The sequence below is a fragment of the Macaca mulatta genome, chromosome 7 (assembly GCF_049350105.2).
Source record: "Macaca mulatta isolate MMU2019108-1 chromosome 7, T2T-MMU8v2.0, whole genome shotgun sequence".
In the NCBI taxonomy this organism is placed as follows: Eukaryota; Metazoa; Chordata; class Mammalia; order Primates; family Cercopithecidae; genus Macaca; species Macaca mulatta.
In genome coordinates this window covers 151,883,583-151,901,856 of record NC_133412.1, presented here as the reverse complement: position 1 = coordinate 151,901,856, position 18,274 = coordinate 151,883,583, and the positions used below count along the sequence as shown (strand labels likewise).

Sequence of the window (18,274 nt, the reverse complement as noted above, 5' to 3'; positions counted from 1 at the left end):
CATTAGTCGGTTAGTAAAATGACACATTGCATGAATGATCTTGTGTTAGTTTCTCAAAAAAAAGGCACCCGACACAGAAAAAGAGAGTGGGGGGAAGACAATGAGACCAGGACTCTATGGAAAACCATGCCACCTGGGGCACAGCCAGAAAAGGAGCTGCAGTCTACATGCCATTGCAGCTCCCTGCTTCTTCCAAACCTCTCTCAGACCAGACCTCACCCGCTACAATTAGCACCATACTTACTTCCCAAGGACTCTTCTGAATGGATACCGCCCACTCCCTTCCCACCCTCTAACACAAACCCATTCCACCTCTTCCGAAAGGAAAGACCCCAACAGGTACCATTCCACATGTAGATAAATAGATACAAAGAACTGAAATACAAATATTTTGGGGTTTATTTTTTTCACATCTGACTATGACTACAAGGTAGATAAATGATCATGACTTCCTCCCAAAAAGGAAAAAACTTAAAACATTTACAGATCAAACCTAGCACAGAAAGTCTGCCTTATGTAGTGTACTCTAGGTTTCCATGGATAATTAAACATCTACAACCTACTTGATTTTTGTGGATATGTGCAACCAGAGAGGAACATTTTTCTTTCAGTTTAGAATTAATAGAATGCATCAAAAAAGTTAGAATCTTCTTTATTACTCAATAAGGTCATCAATTTGTTTACTTTGCCAGAATGTTTTGGAATCTCTTTCCCCCAATTCCTCTTGAACAATGCTTTTCAAGCTTTTATGTAATTTATTGTATGGATAGGAGGGAAGACTGGCAGGTTAAACATGATTAGAAAAGCCCTCTGGAAGACTGGAAGACTGGTAACCTCAGTTTTGTGTTTGTGGTTTAACAAAAGTTAACACGTAGAGGTAAAGCCATGAAAGTTATAGCCATGACCTTGGAGTTAGGCAAGGTCAAGGACCAATTACCACCCACTACCACATACAAACACACGAATTCCTCACTACCTTGGTCCCTAATCCCAGTAATAGTTTGCAACAGATACAGGTAGTCCACATTCCTTCCTTTAATTGTAAGCCATAATAAAATACCTGGCCTTGGTCCTGACCTGGCTTAAAGGCAAACCCATGAATAGATGATCATGAAGGAAGAAATGAGGAGAGTTCTGCTCCATTTGGTAGTAAGTACTCCAGCAAACCCCAGGTAAACTTTACTCAGATGAATTTTTGCCATAAAAGCCATTCAATCTTACCAAAAATATGAATGAATAAGGCTGCTATAAGTTTGTTGTCAAATATTTATGGAGCTATTTATAGTTTAATTGAAATAGACAGGAATGTCCCACCATTCAAATGTATCCTAGGGAACTCAAACAGATGTTATAAATATTATTTTAATGGGCAAAATAATAATCTTACATTATTCACATTAAAATAATTGAATTTGCAAAATCAACTTTGCTTTTCAGAGATTTTCCTCTTTCAATAAATTGCATTTGGTTGCAAAATTTAGTCAGAATTTCAATGAGGTTCAATTTTAGGTTCACTTTCTCACAGAAGATTAATACTCCCTCTGCCAAGAAATACCCCCAATACTGTAGGGCCTCTGTACCCCTGTCTAGCACAGAGAATTGCACTTAGCTGCATCCTTGGCACCAGACAGATGCAGTCACCTTTGAAACAGAATGCTCAGCCTGTAGATCATGTGCACGTCACAGTACGTCTATACCCAGACCACGGATGAGCTCATAATCCTTCTGGAACATAAGGTGCTTTGCATATTTAGCCACCACACATGGCTGCAGAAGATTGTAATCACCATTTTGCAAATGGAGACTGTGGTGGAGAAAGGTCAAATGGCTTGCCCAAGGGCACAGAGCAGAATTGGGCCTTAGAGCACGAGGGGCAGGGGCGGGAAAAACATCCAGGGTGGTTTTCCTCTAGCCGCTCTGATTAAAACAGCACAAACAATATTTGAATTACAGTTTGGTTTATCTTCTCTCCATTTAAAGGACTTAAGTGGGCCTGATACTATTTTAGAAAAGTGTTTTTAGTAGAAACAAAAGTGAGCCTTTCACATGAGAATTGGAATCATTCCAGAATGGCAAGGAAGGGTGGTGGGAGAGAGTTAGAGAAACAAATTGGTGAGAACCATGACCTGATTGTGCTCTGAAGTACATGAAAAGTCTCTCCTCCACTGATTAATGCCTAAAGGGTGTTATTTTGTACCTGCCAATCAAAACTAGCAAAAGGTTGTATTTCACTTTCAGATCTAGTCTTTGCAGCTCACATGTAACAAGCCCTTATGTATCAGCAAATGGATATTTGATTTGGGTTCTCTTGACAGTTGAGACGTTCTCTCCTGGGTAAGTATGGATGGGGAATGATGAAAGAAGATATTAGCAATAGAGTTCTTTGGCCTTAGAGGAAAAACACAGAACAATATTCAAAAATATCAGATTCATGAATGTTGAGATGATTGGGGACTCTAAGTCTTATGTCATTTGGTATTTTTACCTGAGATAACTGTAATCTCCCAACAGGATGGCTTCCTTGACATACCTAAGTGTGGAAATGTGTTTCAAATGTGTGCCAGCCTATACCATTTGTTTAGCATTAGTAAGGAGTTACACTTTTATCAAACAGAAAACATAGGCAAACACCTATCATTTCTTATGCTTTCACATTGACATTAGAAGGCATTAGATCAATCATATGGCAGAAGGAAATTTGGTAAGCACTGTTTGATAAGCACTTCAGAAAGTATAGTGTTTTCTGGTTAATAAAGCCTGGATACCATCCAACTGGGTTTAATGACAGATTAGCAAATAGGAAAACCAAGTAACAATGGCAAGCTGGAAAAGTCAGCCTCAGCACAGACTTTGATTTTTATAGGAAATGGTTTTCTTTCACTGACGTGGGCTGATGAGGTATTATTATTGTTATCATTATTATTAGTCATGAAATTGAAAACAGCTTCACTTGGCTAAGGCTTTCTGAGAATGTTGTCACCTGACGGAGGTGCCTGCTTAGAATCGGCAAGCGATGGGACTTCCCAAGCACGGACAGAACCAGGAAGGGCTGCTCCAAAGTTGACTTTTTTATTTGGGTCCTTCCACTTTCCAGGCCTCCCAGTCAACTGAAGAGTCTCGGAGGGAGAGACAGGGGCAATAGAGTAGGACCGCCGCATCAAGGAACAGAGAAACAGAGGAATTCAGAAAGATCCCGGCTAATTAATTCCAAAGCTAGAGATTAACGTAAAAGAAAAAAAAAATAGTTGGGAAAGGGTAGTAAATTAAAAGAGAAAAAGGAAGACTTTTTCTGGAAGGAATTAAAATTATGGCATTGTGGCAATGGCTAACTTAATTAAAAAGAAAAACATATATTCAAAGAATGAGGAAAATCTACGAAACTGCAGAAACAAAATGCCGTCCCTAATTGAATTTAACAATAATACGATAAGATTCAAATGTAATTAAGAAAATGATAAAAGGAAAGCAGAATAAAAGGAATGAAAGTACTTACAACTTTTATTATCTATACAACTGATTTTTTTTTCTTAAATAACAAGCACAGAGGGAGAATTGAAGTATGCGGAGAAACATATTTTAATAATTTTCCATGTGAAATTGCGAAGACTGGGAGAAAGCTAGACTTTAACATCTCTATCCCTGAATCTCCACCCCTCTCCACCTCACACCCGTCACCTGCTTCACAAACTTACTACCCAGCCACCTAGGATGAGCCTTCCAGGCATTCTCTCCCCTCAGCCATTACCTGCCGGAGGTTGCGTGTCACTTTGACATCATGCCAGGCGTTGTCATTGAATTTTCCATTCACTGGCTCCACAATGGCCTCAAAGGCCCCGGACCCCAGGTTAATGACCAAGGAGACCGCACCATCCTTCAGAGCCAGGTTGACATAGTCAGCCGACTTGCCCGTGTGCAGGATGAGGCCGTTACGCTGCCAGGTCTTAAAGGAGAGGGTGATTTCATCACTGCTGCTCTGGATCGGGTTCTGAGACAGGTCGTAGCACAGATACTCTGAGCCTCGGAAAGTGGCCACATTCTCCTCTCGAGCTATAGGAAAAGAAAAGAGGAAAGAAGTCAACACTTGTCTGGCAAGAGTCAGATCTATGCAAATACCAAAGAGAACACACCGCAGGGGTACTGCCCCTGTTCTTGTGCTAATACCAACACAGCACTCCCTTCCATTCTTCCGCAAGTCATATATCGAAACACCCGGGAAACCAGCAGCAGGGGTGACTGCAGAGAAACGACGTGTCCACACGAGGGTAGAAGACAAACAAGATGGTGCAAAAGAGCTTGCTGCCTTTCTTTCACATTTTCTCAAAGAAAAACCTAAAGGGACGTTTCATGCAAAATGATCAAGTGAGGCTCAAGTTGCTTTTGCTTCAGGAATTGCTTTTAAATGCTCGTAGAAGAGCTGGTTTCGAATGGATAATTAACTGTTCTGACAAAGGACTCTTTAGCTTCAGGTAGCTTTTATTGACCAATAACTAAAAAATCAATTACCCTGAAAGATCTGGCTCTGATTTTCATCCATCAATAACTCAGCTAACTTTGGTTTCTATAGTACAGTCCCAAGCCCCGTGGAACATGGCTGGGTTGTTAAGCAGGGGGTTAGACCTGAGCAGGTGATATAGCAGGTAAGGAGAAGGGAAGAGAATGAATTTGGTATGTTTTGATAAGACAGCAATACCACTGTTAAACTCAAGACTCTCTGCTCTAGGGTATCCTGTTTTAGATGACCCTGGTTGGACTATCCTATGGCCACAGAACTAGGGTTCCACGGGGCTAATATGGCATTCTCTTCTTCCCCACAGAACTATCCTTCCCCACGGAACTAGGGTTCCACGGGGCCAAGATCGCATTCTACTGGAGCCCATATTCTCTTTCAAGACAATAGTTCATAGACTGGGACCTTCTCATTGCCCAGTCAAAAAACCTTAAGCCTGTTTTTCAGGGCTTGTGCAGGCCTCTTCCCTGGATCCATCTTTCTTTTTCCTTCTTTTTCTTTTCTTTTTGAGTCTTGCTCTGTCACCAGGCTGGATTGCAGTGGTGTGATCTCACCTCACTGCAACATCCGCCTCCCGGGTTCAAGCGATTCTCCTGCCTCAGCCTCCCAAGTAACTGGGACTACAGGCGTGCAACATCATGCCTGGCTAATTTTTGTATTTTTAGTATAGACAGGGTTTCACCATGTTGACCAGGATGGTCTCAATCTCTGGACCTTGTGATTTGCCCACCTTGGCCTCCCAAAGTGTTGGGATTATTGGCATGAGCCACCACGCCCAGCCCTGGATCCATCTTTCTAAAGGCAAACCATACATCTTGCAAGGTCTGAGGAGCAGCCATGGGGGACTACTTGCAGAAATGTGGATAGGGCTTGTCCATGAGGCTGGGGCATGATATAGGACAAAGCCAAAGGTGGGAAGAGAAGGGAGCAGACCATAGGCTGAGGACTAGGGGTTGGCTGGTTCCCCCTGTGCTGCTATTTCCCAATGCAGAACTCCAAGGAATCCAAAAATTCTAAATTTGAACCTGGCTTTCCAAGTAGTTATAAAGGTATATTTGTCAAGGTAAGAGGATGAAATATATTTTCTTTAATTATTTGTTTTTTCAATTTATAATTTTGACACACAGTGTTATGAAATTCCATTTGTCCTCTTGCCAGATAGCCTTACTTAGAATGGTCTAACTCATACCAGAGTTGGTCAAAAGCTATCAAACGTACCTCATTACCAAAAGAAAATGGCAACAATAGTTGAGATATACAGTTTCCCTCTAAAGATTGGAGGCTACAAAATAAGGTTGAAAGAATTCTATTTTCCCTGCCGGAACTACAATCCAGGCTTATTAACCAAAGCCAAGTCCGCTTCAGCTCAGATCTGTATCAACCATCACAGCCCCAGGTAAACTTCTTAGGCAAAATAAATATTTTCTCATCATAAAGTAAGAGCTGTAAAAAGGAGACGCTTTTATAATGTGAAGAGACTACTAGCCACTACATATTGTTAAATTAATCTTAGCATTATGAGATCATTAAAACATCAACCTCAGCTTCATACTCCAGGGAATTAAAGAAGAGATCAAATTTCTCTTGTGTGTTTCAGAGCAGCCCAGTCATATGTGTCTACCTGCATATGTCTGCTTGCACACACACTGGTATAAGCAAAAGAGACCTGTTCACCTATAAATGCTCACAGGGTAGCTTGCACATGTTTAAGTAGTGAGCACATAACGCATGCTGGATTTTAGCAGAAATAGCCCCCCCAAAATAATAAAGCAGAGATTCAACACTGTCTGCATGTTTGAAGTAGATCTATCCAATCCCCTAGTGTTCTGTCTATTGTCATGATCTCTCCCCTCATTTCTGAAGAAACATCTTTGTTAAAATGCAATTGGATAAGCCCCTGTTCAGGAGACCTGGAGGTGACCCAGATCTAGAGTAGAAGGTGACAAATCAAACGGCGTTATCACAACTAAGCTCTTTTTCTACAGAGCCAACTACTGTGCACGTCCTTGGCACCACAAGTGGTATATTAATGGGTGTCTTCTATAAACATTTAAGTTATACCTTGTGTGCCCACTGAACTGAGATAAATGAGCAAGGAAAGTAGTGCCTATAAAGAGAAGCTTAAATTAATCATCCAGTACCCTTCAAAGGGGAAAAGTTTGACACAGAACAGCAAGGCACCAGATATTATTTAATGTGCTACATGGTGCTTAATATTTTTTATATAATTAGAGCAAGGAGTCTGTCAAAATAATAAATTTTAGAGCTATAAGGGATTTTAGAGATGGCCTGATTTAATGTCCTTATTTTATTATGGAAGAAATTGATGACTAGAAATAAGTGAGTTGCCCGAGACAACACAGTTAGTTTGTGGTACTCTGGGCTTGGGGCATGTCTGGGCTTTTCTTAGTCTAAACACTCATTATCTTCCCTTTGCCCATCACTCTGGACATTCCAGATGCTCCTACTTGTCTTGTCAAAGGCCACAAATGATTCCATGGAACGGTACATTGACTGACAAACCATCCCAAACTTTGAATAAACTGAGCCAGAAACCAATTCCTCTCACCTTACATGAATCACTCATTCACCAAAAGAAATGTTTCCCTAGATCTGTATTTAAAGCAAAAACACTTCTTTTATGTGGGAGGCCATAGAGGGAAAAAATGGCATCAGTGTAGAGAAGAGAATATCACCATAAATAAATAAGAACTAAAACCAATGTGAGGAAGAAAAGGCCTATGCAAATCACATGCATATTTATGCTAATCTCCATGCAAATACACCGATGAAGATTTTATGTGGCGAAGTGCCTTCCTTTGCAAATATTTAACAGAAATTGCTGTAACCATTCACAACCTTCCCAATCTTTTCATCCAACGAAGAATTTTCTCAGTTTACCTCATCCCTGAGTCAGAGGAGGCTACCAAGATCAGCATTACCCTGTCGGGATATCTCCTCCATTGGTCAACAAACAATAGACAACTGACATATTCTCTCTAAGTCGTATCCTACATAAGCAAATTTATATCATTTTCAAGTGATAAAATAATTTTCCCTACACGTTATGTTGTAAGAGGCACTAGAAATGCATAACCCAGCCTTTTTTTTTGAGATGGAGTCTCTCTCTGTCACCCAGGCTGGAGTGCAGTGGCGCGATCTCAGCTCACTGCAACCTCCGCCTCCCAATAACCCAGTCTCTAAAAGAGCATATCAAGGGCTAGAAAGGAGAAGGAGAAAAAAATTAGGACCTTGAAGAAATCACTGTTTTGTACACTTGCACAACTGACATGATTTTTCTTATAAGACCCCCAATCTATCTTAATTTCCTTCTAGTAGCTGAGACTCAACCACTCTCTTATCACCTTGAAAATCACACTAAGTTGACAGTAAGGGTAACTAAAACGGGCAAAACCAAATAGTGACAAACATGCATTTCTAACCTTATTCAATCCTTTGAATCCTCCATTAGAAAAAACAAAATAGCACCCAAAATCTGTTTATACTTGGTGTTTATACTGAGAAGGAGGTTGAAGAGACAATGCAGTCACCTTGTATATATTCAAGCTAAACAGGTGGAGAAAATGAATGCAGGGGATTATGTAACACAGTACACAACAGCTTAGCATAAAACTACAGCTTGGCAAGAGAGGAGGCACTGACATAGCTAATGGACTGTTTAGCTCCATTTAAATTATATTATCCCAAAGTTTACAATCAATTGCATAAGTGTAAAAATGAAAAGTGTTATTCTCACTGCATGAAAAGCAGAGCTCAATTCTGTATGACAAAAAAATCATTTATCCATTATTCGTAAGCGTCCAATTGATTAAACACTAGATGCAATCTAGATATGTATAATTCAAGATTTTAAATCAGTTTGTATAAGATATATAAAGTACTGATCTTTCAAATGGCTGGATAAATCAATACTGATACATACTTAGTATTAATAAGCATTTACTTAATTCTGTTCTTCACTCCTTTCCCCCAAAAGACACCCAACTTATAATTTATATATTATTATCACTCTATTTCTCTGAGAAATTCCAAAGCAGATTAAAATACTCAGTGTTATATTTTATTACTATGCAATCTAAGAAGTGTGGGGAAAATGCATATAACTGTTTAATTAGGCCTGCCATTCCTATGGCTTGGTGTCTTAAAAACCCAGACTGGGCTTTGAGGGCAAAAAAATTGAACTTCTATAAGTTACAGGGAACCACTGCATAATTTTACTGAGAGGGATAGAAGGATTCAATCTGTATTTTTAAGAGATTGCATAATCTTTTAGAAATACATTTGAACTACTTTTTCAGGGGTTGCCTGGAACTGGTTCAGCCTAGATGTTGATATAGTTCCCGGATATAGTGAGGTTTGCACTTCACTGGGCAAGAATGTAAGCAGAAGTTCCTTGCAGAACAACCTAAGAGAGGCAGAGACACCAGCAAGCCAGAGAACACAGGAGGAAACCAAAGTGTGGATACTTAAGATCCAAGTGCAATCATTGGAAAGCCGAAGACCAAAGGTAAAATTTGACAGGAAAAGACAAAGAATTAGTCAAGAAAGGACTGAAAATGAAAACACGTCAGGCATTGATAAAGAAGGATTCTAGGACCATTTGCAAGCAGGCATTTACATGTATCTAGATGTGTCGTGGATTTCCAAATGCTTTCTTAATTATTATTGGTATTCTCTCAATGCTCTGTGAGGTCATTTTGCTATGATTACACCAATGTGAGGAAATAGAGACACACAGAGTTTACAGGGGCCGTCCAAGGTACTACAGAGTGCCATTTCCAAAACTGTAATGCCATGATTTTCATTCCATTGCTTTTGCTACTACACCATACCACTACTTTGCCAGAAACTCAGATTCCCAAAGCAGATGCCTAGCACCCTGTATCTGATATTCTGCAGCTGCATGAAGTTAAATCTGTTGAAAGGTAAAACTAGTGACAATGGTAGGCAAGAGCCCTGGTAGGCAGCAGGAAACCAAGCAGGCAAGTAGGGGAGTACATTGACTTTCCTTCCAAATTCTCAGCACCAAACTGAAAAGAAAAAGCCAATCTGAGAAGATAACACTCTTTACCTCCAACAGAGAGCCTTAGAAATGGAATTTTTAGATACTTAGAAGAGCCTGTTAAAATGCTGACCCCTCTGAAGTGGCTGTAGTCAGTGGTCCTGTGAAGAACACCTGCTGAGCTCCAGAAAAGGAGTGGGAGCCAGCTTCCTGATGATGAGCCTCAGAGACACAGCGAAATTGTTCTCACTGTAGCATGCAGCCTTTGTCCTTCAAACTGGCCTCAAACAGCAGCACAGCGCAGTACTTTAGCCTGTATTCATGCAAAGATAACCTGGCTGCCCATCCTGGCCTGGCCCACCTGGAAACTAATGAGGCAAAAAAACACATGGACTACTATTGCCTTGCCTGCTAGGCAAAGAGATGGCCTGTGGTCTTGTGGCCACCCTGTGAACTCATTTGCTCTCGGTGAAGACAAACCCAGCAGGGGCTATATTGTGCCTTCTCCACCAGTGCAACTGCAATCAGAGGTTGAAGGTTCTCAAGTCACGAACTCACAGATCACCCAATTCTGGCCAGTGCTTTCCAGGCAAAGAAGCCTCAGCAATGACAAAAGAAGTAATGGGTCCAAGGCAAAAGGGTACACAACTGCAGAAATAAATGTCTAGGGAATAAGTCCACGATAGCACAATTCTACTCATTCCTGGGGGATGGAGGGGCTGCATATACCCTTATTGCTGAAAGGTATCTTGAGCTAAAACAGCAATTTGAGTATTTTTGCTGGCAAAAAAAAAAAAAATATGGCAAGTATGAGTTCATTCCTCTACAAGTCTGTTTCCTTACTATCCAACCTGCTAAGAATCCAATACACTGAACAGGAACACCTACCTCTAAGAGCCTCTTAGGAAGCTGTGAGCAGACATCCAAGTTATCTGCTGAGCTGTGAGATGATCATATTTGCAAAAATGAGGGGAAAGTAGAAATCCTTTTAGTGGAGTGAATTCTATTGTACACTTAACGACATTTCCTGCTAGAATTTAGGGAGGAACAGAATGATTGTGTTGAAAGGCAAAAGATTGCACAAGTGAACTGCACTCTTGGTTCTCCCTGTCTCATTTCCCTTACAATGTATTTTAGGGCCAAAGAAAGCATTAAGAGAGATCAAACTGCAGAGCCATCCCCCAAGGACAAACAACAAAATCCTTTACCTGCCACATCCCATCACACAGGTATTTTAAAAGCAGAGTGTACCAGCAGACAGGAAATTGTGTTGCCCTGAGCAATCCTGCACTACAAAAGAAAACACACAGGAAATCTGACCTCCTGAGGCCATTTCCAACCCTTATCCTCAGACTCTCTGTAGGAAAGACGCAGCAGAGAAATAAATGGACTTTTCCACACTGCCTGGGTCACTCACTAGCCTGCAGATGCTTCTTGAAAGTGATGAGAAGGAAAATAGTAAATCAACTTGTCAGTTGGAAAATAAACAGCCAGCATCCTGGTGAGGGAAGCTGCCTCCGTCCACAGAAGAATGGCCTGGAAAACCACGCTTCACTGAAATCACTAGAAAGCTAATGGTATCCTAAAGACTGAATTGCTGTCAACTGCATTACAATAAAAGTTACATTTTTGTTTATTCACTTAAGAAGTAAAGATTCACAGGTGCCTACTATGCACCAGGTAATGTGTTCAGTGCTGAATGCACTTAAGTCACATGGCAACCTTGTAAGTATAAATCATTAGCTGACATTTTACAGACAAAAAGGAATTGTAAAGCTGAAAAATTTTGAATACCTGCTATGTGCCAGGCCCTGACAACAGATTCATGTTAACAGGGCACTCTGCCTGGCTGAACAGTGGATTTACGGTATGAACTGTAATGATAAAAGCTTTGAATCAGACAGACGCGGGTTTGACACCCAGCTCTGAAACTTACCTAAATCTATGGAACTTTAGCTTATTACTTGACTTCTCTAACCCTTCTTTCTCTAATTTACAAAATGGGAATAACCATAGTACATATTTCATAGAGTTGCTGTGAGGCAGGAATACAATAAAGTTCTAGGCCCAGTTCCCAGCCATAGAAGTGTTAGCTATCATTGTTGTTGTTGAGAAGGCATGCACAAGCAAATAATTACCAGTGTAGTTAAGTGTTTGGTAGGTGATATAGGCACACAGAAGAGAGAATAACTGAACCTGGGCATAAGAGAAGGTTCCATACAGGAGGTCATACTTAAAATGTGTCTTGAGTTATGAATAGGAGTTTACCTACAAAGGGAGGAATGAAATGCTCATTAGAAGAAACGGCATATCCATTGGTGTGGTCATTAGAAGAGCACAGAGTATTTAGGAGAAGGTGAAAAGTGCAAGGTGGCTAGAGCAATGGACACGTGTATAGGTTCAAGATGCAGACTGGGGCCTTCTCTACAACATTCTTGAGCACTGGGGATGGGGAATTAGCAGAGAAGAAATTCAGCTAATGAGTGGCAGAATTATACTTGTATTGTACCAGGGGTCCAGTTTGTGGACAAATGACTAGAGATGTGAAGAGGGAGCCAGGAGACATTTCTAAGATAGGATGGATATTGCTAAAAATTAAAAATAAATAAAAAAAAACACAAAACATGAGCCAATTGTTTGCCAATTGTACTGCACACAATTGTACTGCCTATCTTCCCACTTATAATAATTTATGTAATATAGCGATCCAGGAGACATTTCTAAGATAGGATGGATGTTGCTAAAAAAATTAAAAATGAAAAAATAAATACACAACCTGAGCCAATGGTACTACACACCTGTCTTCCCACTTACAATCATTTATGCAATGCACTGTACATTTTACTTCCCCTTAACCACCAGATCCATATAAACAAAACTGTAATTATGCTTCTTTCAGTATTCGTTTCTCATTTTAATTCTGGGTCAGTCAATCAAACAAGCATTGAACACAAATAGTGCAGTCCATCTTACAGAGGGAATCCATTTCCCTGCCCCCATGACTCCATGTGAACATCTCCTCCCCATTCCCCAGAAGAGAATAATTTTGGAGTCACACTTTGACCATCTCTCCTTTATTCATTCTCCTGAGTGATTCATCTGCTTGGTGCTGTAGTAAGGGTCTGATACACTAGTTCTACGTTTCCTAATTAGATAATCAGTATTCCCAGGTGACCTGCCTTTTATTCTACTTTTTTCTACAAGGCTTGTGAGATCTCCTTTAGGCGGTCGCAAGCAGTAATCCTTATCGCAGTAAACTCAGCCCTTATGGAAGAAGGCCTGCAGTTGTCTGGCTCTTCTACCTGTTGCTGAGTAGGTGAGTTTAATTCAAGGGAAAAATTATAAAGAAGCCCAATTTGACTGCAGTAAACGCCACATCCTCTAACTCTACCAGCAGTAGAACTGATATTTGGATCCTTGACACAATTATGATTTGACTCTTATGTCTTACACAATCAGTTCAGAAATCAAAGGGAAATGTTATGGCTGTCACCTCAGCGCTCAACAAACATTGAAATAGGCACCGAAATAAAGGTATTAGGAGAAATTCAGGATATCAAACTGGTCCTTGGGTTGCTTTCACTGTGACTGGAGGGATAACAGGCACATCTGGAGCCACGTGAGTTCGATGACAAGAAAATATATCAATAATTGCAAAGCCAGCTCTAGCCCAAAGTGTTTCCTAAAAATACATTTCTTGAAGTTACACAGAGTATATGAGTAATTAGGATGGTGGAGAACTTAACCAGAATTGACTTCCACAAAATAAGTTTCACATTGAATTTTAAAGTTTTTGAACAAAAAGTTGTGGAATATACACATACCCACAAACTTACATATCCTTTCACTCTTGGCCAAGACCAAAAAGAATCATCAAAAGCACTCAATAACTAAGGCTATTATACCAAAATAGCAAATGCCACACTGTCACACAACATTCTGTGGACTTCATAAGGAAAAAAATGTTAGGAAGGACACAGAGTTGGAAAGGAGAGGTCTGTGTCCCTAGCAACACTGTATATTTTTGTATAATTTTGATATGAACAAAATTAATAATAATGAAAAATATCCACAATGAATCTAGAGCAGGAAGTAGAGCATCTGAAATTTTTTTTATATATAGTAGCACACATACCAACCCTAATTGCTACCAAAATTAGATACTCACTATATTCACACATACATGTTTAGAAAATAATATAGAAGTCATGAAGGTTTCAGAATTTTGGAAAACTCGTACAGATATTTAGATATTTCAAAGCAATAAGTATGAATTTTTTACCAGATGAACTTTACAATATTTATTTCTATCAAATATCTCTTTAGTCCAAGATGAAAACAAGAATTCTCTGTAACAATTATCACCATAGTGTCAGAAGAAATCTTAGAAGATCATGTAATCTACCTCCTGCCTTAATAAATCTGCAATTAAATTATATTTTCAGTATAACTCCCCACCTTTAAGTATCTAGAGAAAACAAGACAACCAGATATTATGTGAACCTTCCTGATCCTAAAATAGGAAAGTGGGATCTAGAACTGGTACCAAGCTTTGCTTGGGTGGTGAACAGGGAAGTATAAGGTGTTAAAGAATTTTACTTAACATGTCCTTCCTTCAGCCCAGAATATATGGAAAATAATGAATATAAATGGTGAGGGGTTGATAAAACTGACCTCCACTAACATATACACATACACACACATAGCTATACGGTGATCACTAATTATTAGATACCACAGCTCTATTCATATGTAACAAGAATAAGAAATATGTATACAGAAAATCTCCCCATCAACTTCAGGTAGTGGTTACTTTGGAGGAGGAAGAGAATAAATGGAACCAGGGAGGTATTCGAACATGACTAAGTCTTTACAAAAAGATATAAAGCAAAAATGGCAAAACATTAAGATTTGTTCAATCTGAGTGATGGGTAAAGCAACATATGTAATATCCTCTACTATAGGTTCTATATGTTTTATGTTTGAAATACTTTATCATTTTTTGAAAAGTTAAATCTCTGCTGCCAATAAAACATCTAGCCACCCAATAAATCTTGAATGATTCTTTGGTTACTTGATTTATGGGTGTCAACTTTTTAACCATACGCTGTGAGCTACAATTTTTCTTGCCTTTTCAAAATCTCCTGTTTACCCAAATTTGTTAAGTAAAGATCTGCGGAATTGAATTGAAATGAAGTTGCGTTGGTCACAGTGATTCTACAGTTGCCAATTCCTCCTCCTGCCCCATCGTTGCTTTCCCTGCTCTTTCTGGAGACCCACTGTTCAGTACCTTGGCATCAGAGTTCAGTCTAGATTCCTAAGGGCAACAGGAGGAAATGTTGCTGGAAGCTGAGGGATATGGAAGACACTTTAATCTGTTACCATGGGGGAGTTCCACGGCAGATACAGAGAGTCAAACAAGGCTGCAGTCTGGAATAAGTGACAGGTACATCTGCCACAAGCCTCCTAATGCTTTTCCTTTCCACAGCAGAATAAAATCATGCTAGCTCTTTAAGAAAATCAGCCCTGAGAAGCCTAAATCTGCGCCCACCCTCTTAGCCTTCCCCTGCAGGGGGAGGGAGGGCAGCCCAGTTCCTCCTTTGTTAGCATGGTGGGCTCTAGCCTGCAAGTCTAGACAGAGTGGCTTGTTAAAAGGACCTGGAGTCAATGCCTGGACAAGATCAATAAGGCTTTTTATGACACAATGAAAATTTTCTGTTTTGTTAAATGTGGTTAATTTACCATTTCTGCAGTACTCTTAAAGCTTTCAGTGCCAAGGACAAGAGCCCAAGTGATTAAAACCCTGTTCAGAGACACAGACTGGGGAAATCTGAGAATGTGGAGGTGCAAATTCTAGAAACCTGGGCTATGTCTTCTTTTATAGCTACATATGCACTTCCTTTTCCTCCCAAAGAGGTAAATATGGCAGTGAGGAGGAGGAAGCTGATACTGATAAAAATTAAAATTGCCCCATTCCAATGCTTTCAAGAAGGGACTGCTAATTCCCGGGGTCTGGAATAATTAAATGAAAGAATCTGAATGGAGAGGTGGAAGAGGATGGGATATGTTGAAAGGGAGTGTGGAGGGAGAGTTCTCCAAAATGGACGCAGACTTAAAAATCAGTGACCTGATTCAAGAAACCTAAATAAAGAAGAAAATCTTTAGTGATTGCATATTCAATTATAGTACTGATATTGTGCATAAAACTAGAAGAAAGTATTTATTTCATTTTTGTCATTTCTTCATCTCAGTCTATTACCAGTCTTTTTAAGCATCAGAAGATTTTTTATTTTTGCTATAGCATACAAAGAACAGGAAATTAACATTTATTGAACCTGTATTATGATCCAATTAAACAAACACAATATACATAGCATTGGACAAGAATTAACCTGTTTTAGTGATTTAAAGTTACAAGAGTTCAAAACAACACAGAACAAATGAATTATTAACAGAGATAGCATATCTACATGCTCATATTTCATCTGAAATGAGAATTTTTTATTAGGATACTTGGTATATTTCTTATTTATCCCTCACAAAAGCCCTGTGAAATAAAGTTTTACTAGCCCATTTTTCAGATGATAAAACTAAGGCTCAGAAGGGACTAAATCCTCTACAATTTCTAGTTGGAAGCAGATCCAAAATACAAGCCAATGTTAACCTCCAAAGACTACATGCTTTCCACTAGATCATGCTGCTTCCTATTTAGGTTGGTGTATCCTTTGAAAAGCCCCCTGTCAATAATATGCCTATGGGAGATGAGCTATTCATTTCTTTAAAAAAAAAAAAATACACATTCGCATAGCATGTCACATATTCCAAACCACTTTCACATACATTATCTGACTTTGTAAAGTATAAGCACCCTTCAATAGCTGTTAAAGGAACCTCTATCTGCTCAATAAGGCTAGATTTTTGCAAATACTTAGAGGTATTAACCATATACTTGGGGATATAAATATGGATCATAAAACAATAGGAAAAATCATGGGAATTGTGTATATTCACTACATGATATAAATGCTAAAATAATCTTAATTATGAGAGCATAAATAAGGAAATCCACTTTTTTTTTTTTTTTCTTGAGACAGGGTCTTGCTCTGTTGCCCAGGCTGGAGTGAGGTGGCACACTCTCGGCTCTGCAAGCTCCGCCTTCCTGGTTCACGCCATTCTCCTGCCTCAGCCTCCCGAGTAACTGGGACTACAAGCACCCGCCACCACACCCAGTTAATTTTTTGTATTTCTTAGTAGAGACAGGGTTTCACCGAATTAGCCAGGATGGTCTCGATCTCCTGACCTGATCCTCCCGATCCTCCCACCTCCGCCTCCAAAGTGCTGGGATTACAGGCGTGAGCCTGATACACTGACTCTAATTCTCCTTTAACCATTTACAGATGCTGCAACACCCCAATAACCCCATCCATGACCAAACAGCTAGAATCTGAGCAATGACCCCAGAGGGCTAAGTTCAGAAATATGCTCAGGGATTGTGCCAAGGTAGCTGCAGAAAGGGAAATGGTTAGTTGATTTGTGATTAAAAAGAACAACAAAACTGAGAATATTAAGACTCTCTGACATGAAGACTCAAATTGGTTTAGTTTTGTAGCTTGTAGAGACATTTATGATGGATATTTACATTTCCTATACTATCCATGAAACCAAAATTCTAAACCTCTTCAGAAATACTGGGTATGATTCATCAATGATTTTTTTTTTATCCATGAGTTATGACAAAACTGTGAATGATGTGGATATCTCAACTATGGTAGGAGATCCCAGACTTGGAGAGGTTGTGATATTTGTACATATCAGCAGTTGGTCAAGGTTTCTGACCATACTTTGTAGATGAATGAAACAGAACAAAGAAAAGCAAGAGCACTTGGTCAGAATACACAAAAACATTGTCCAGGAATTCAGAAAATGAGGACCAGTGGCTCATCCCTGCCAGATGTAGCGAACTCTCCATGTAGGTATCTGCAAAGATGTATCTTGCTACGGATAGAAGTTGAGATGTAACAGGACGTTAAATGAACTTGATTCTCTGATTTAAAGGCCCAGAAACTTGGTCTTATCCAAGTGATTATCTCACGGGCGGCGGACCACACCAACTATAATGAACATGAGACTAGCATAAACAAAAGAATGCCATTAAAATAATTTACAATAAAAACTTACTATCAAAAAACTCTACCGTCCACAGACTTAGATTTCAATTATTGATTCCCAAGCAATGGTCTAAGGGAAAGTTTTCATCAATCTATAATACATTTAGAAAAATGGCTGGGAGTGGTGGCTCACGCCTGTAATCCCAGCACTTTGGGAGGCCGAGGTGGGCAGATCACGAGGTCAGGAGATGGAGACCATTCTGGCTAACACAGTGAAACCCCTTCTCTACTAAAAATACAAAAAAGTAGCTGGGCGTGGTGGCGGGCGCCTGTAGTCCCAGCTACTCGGGAGGCCGAGGCAGGAGAATAGCGTGAACCCGGGAGGCGGAGCTTGCAGTGAGCCGAGATCATGCTGCTTCACTCCAGCCTGGGCGACAGAGTGAGACTCCGCCTCAAAAACAAACAAAATAATAAAAGAAAAAAAGAAAAATAAGAAGAGTGTAGTACATTTGTAATAAAAGCTAAATTTATACACTGTTCATTTATTCAACAAATATTTATGTAGGATCTATGCCACACCACACACTGTGATAGGCACTGGGAACATAGTGAAAAACACATCACTGTAGAACCCTT

General features: G+C 39.7%; 1 protein-coding gene across 1 annotated transcript in view; it reads right to left on the bottom strand.

Annotated features, from left to right (window-relative positions):
• Window positions 1–18,274, bottom strand: part of NRXN3 (neurexin 3) — a 600,687-nt gene that overhangs the window by 346,932 nt on the left and 235,481 nt on the right. Inside the window, exon 2 of the mRNA XM_015144213.3 lies at window positions 3,746–4,047. The gene's annotated coding sequence lies outside the window, so the exon portion shown is untranslated. The remainder of the gene's footprint in view (window positions 1–3,745; window positions 4,048–18,274) is intronic.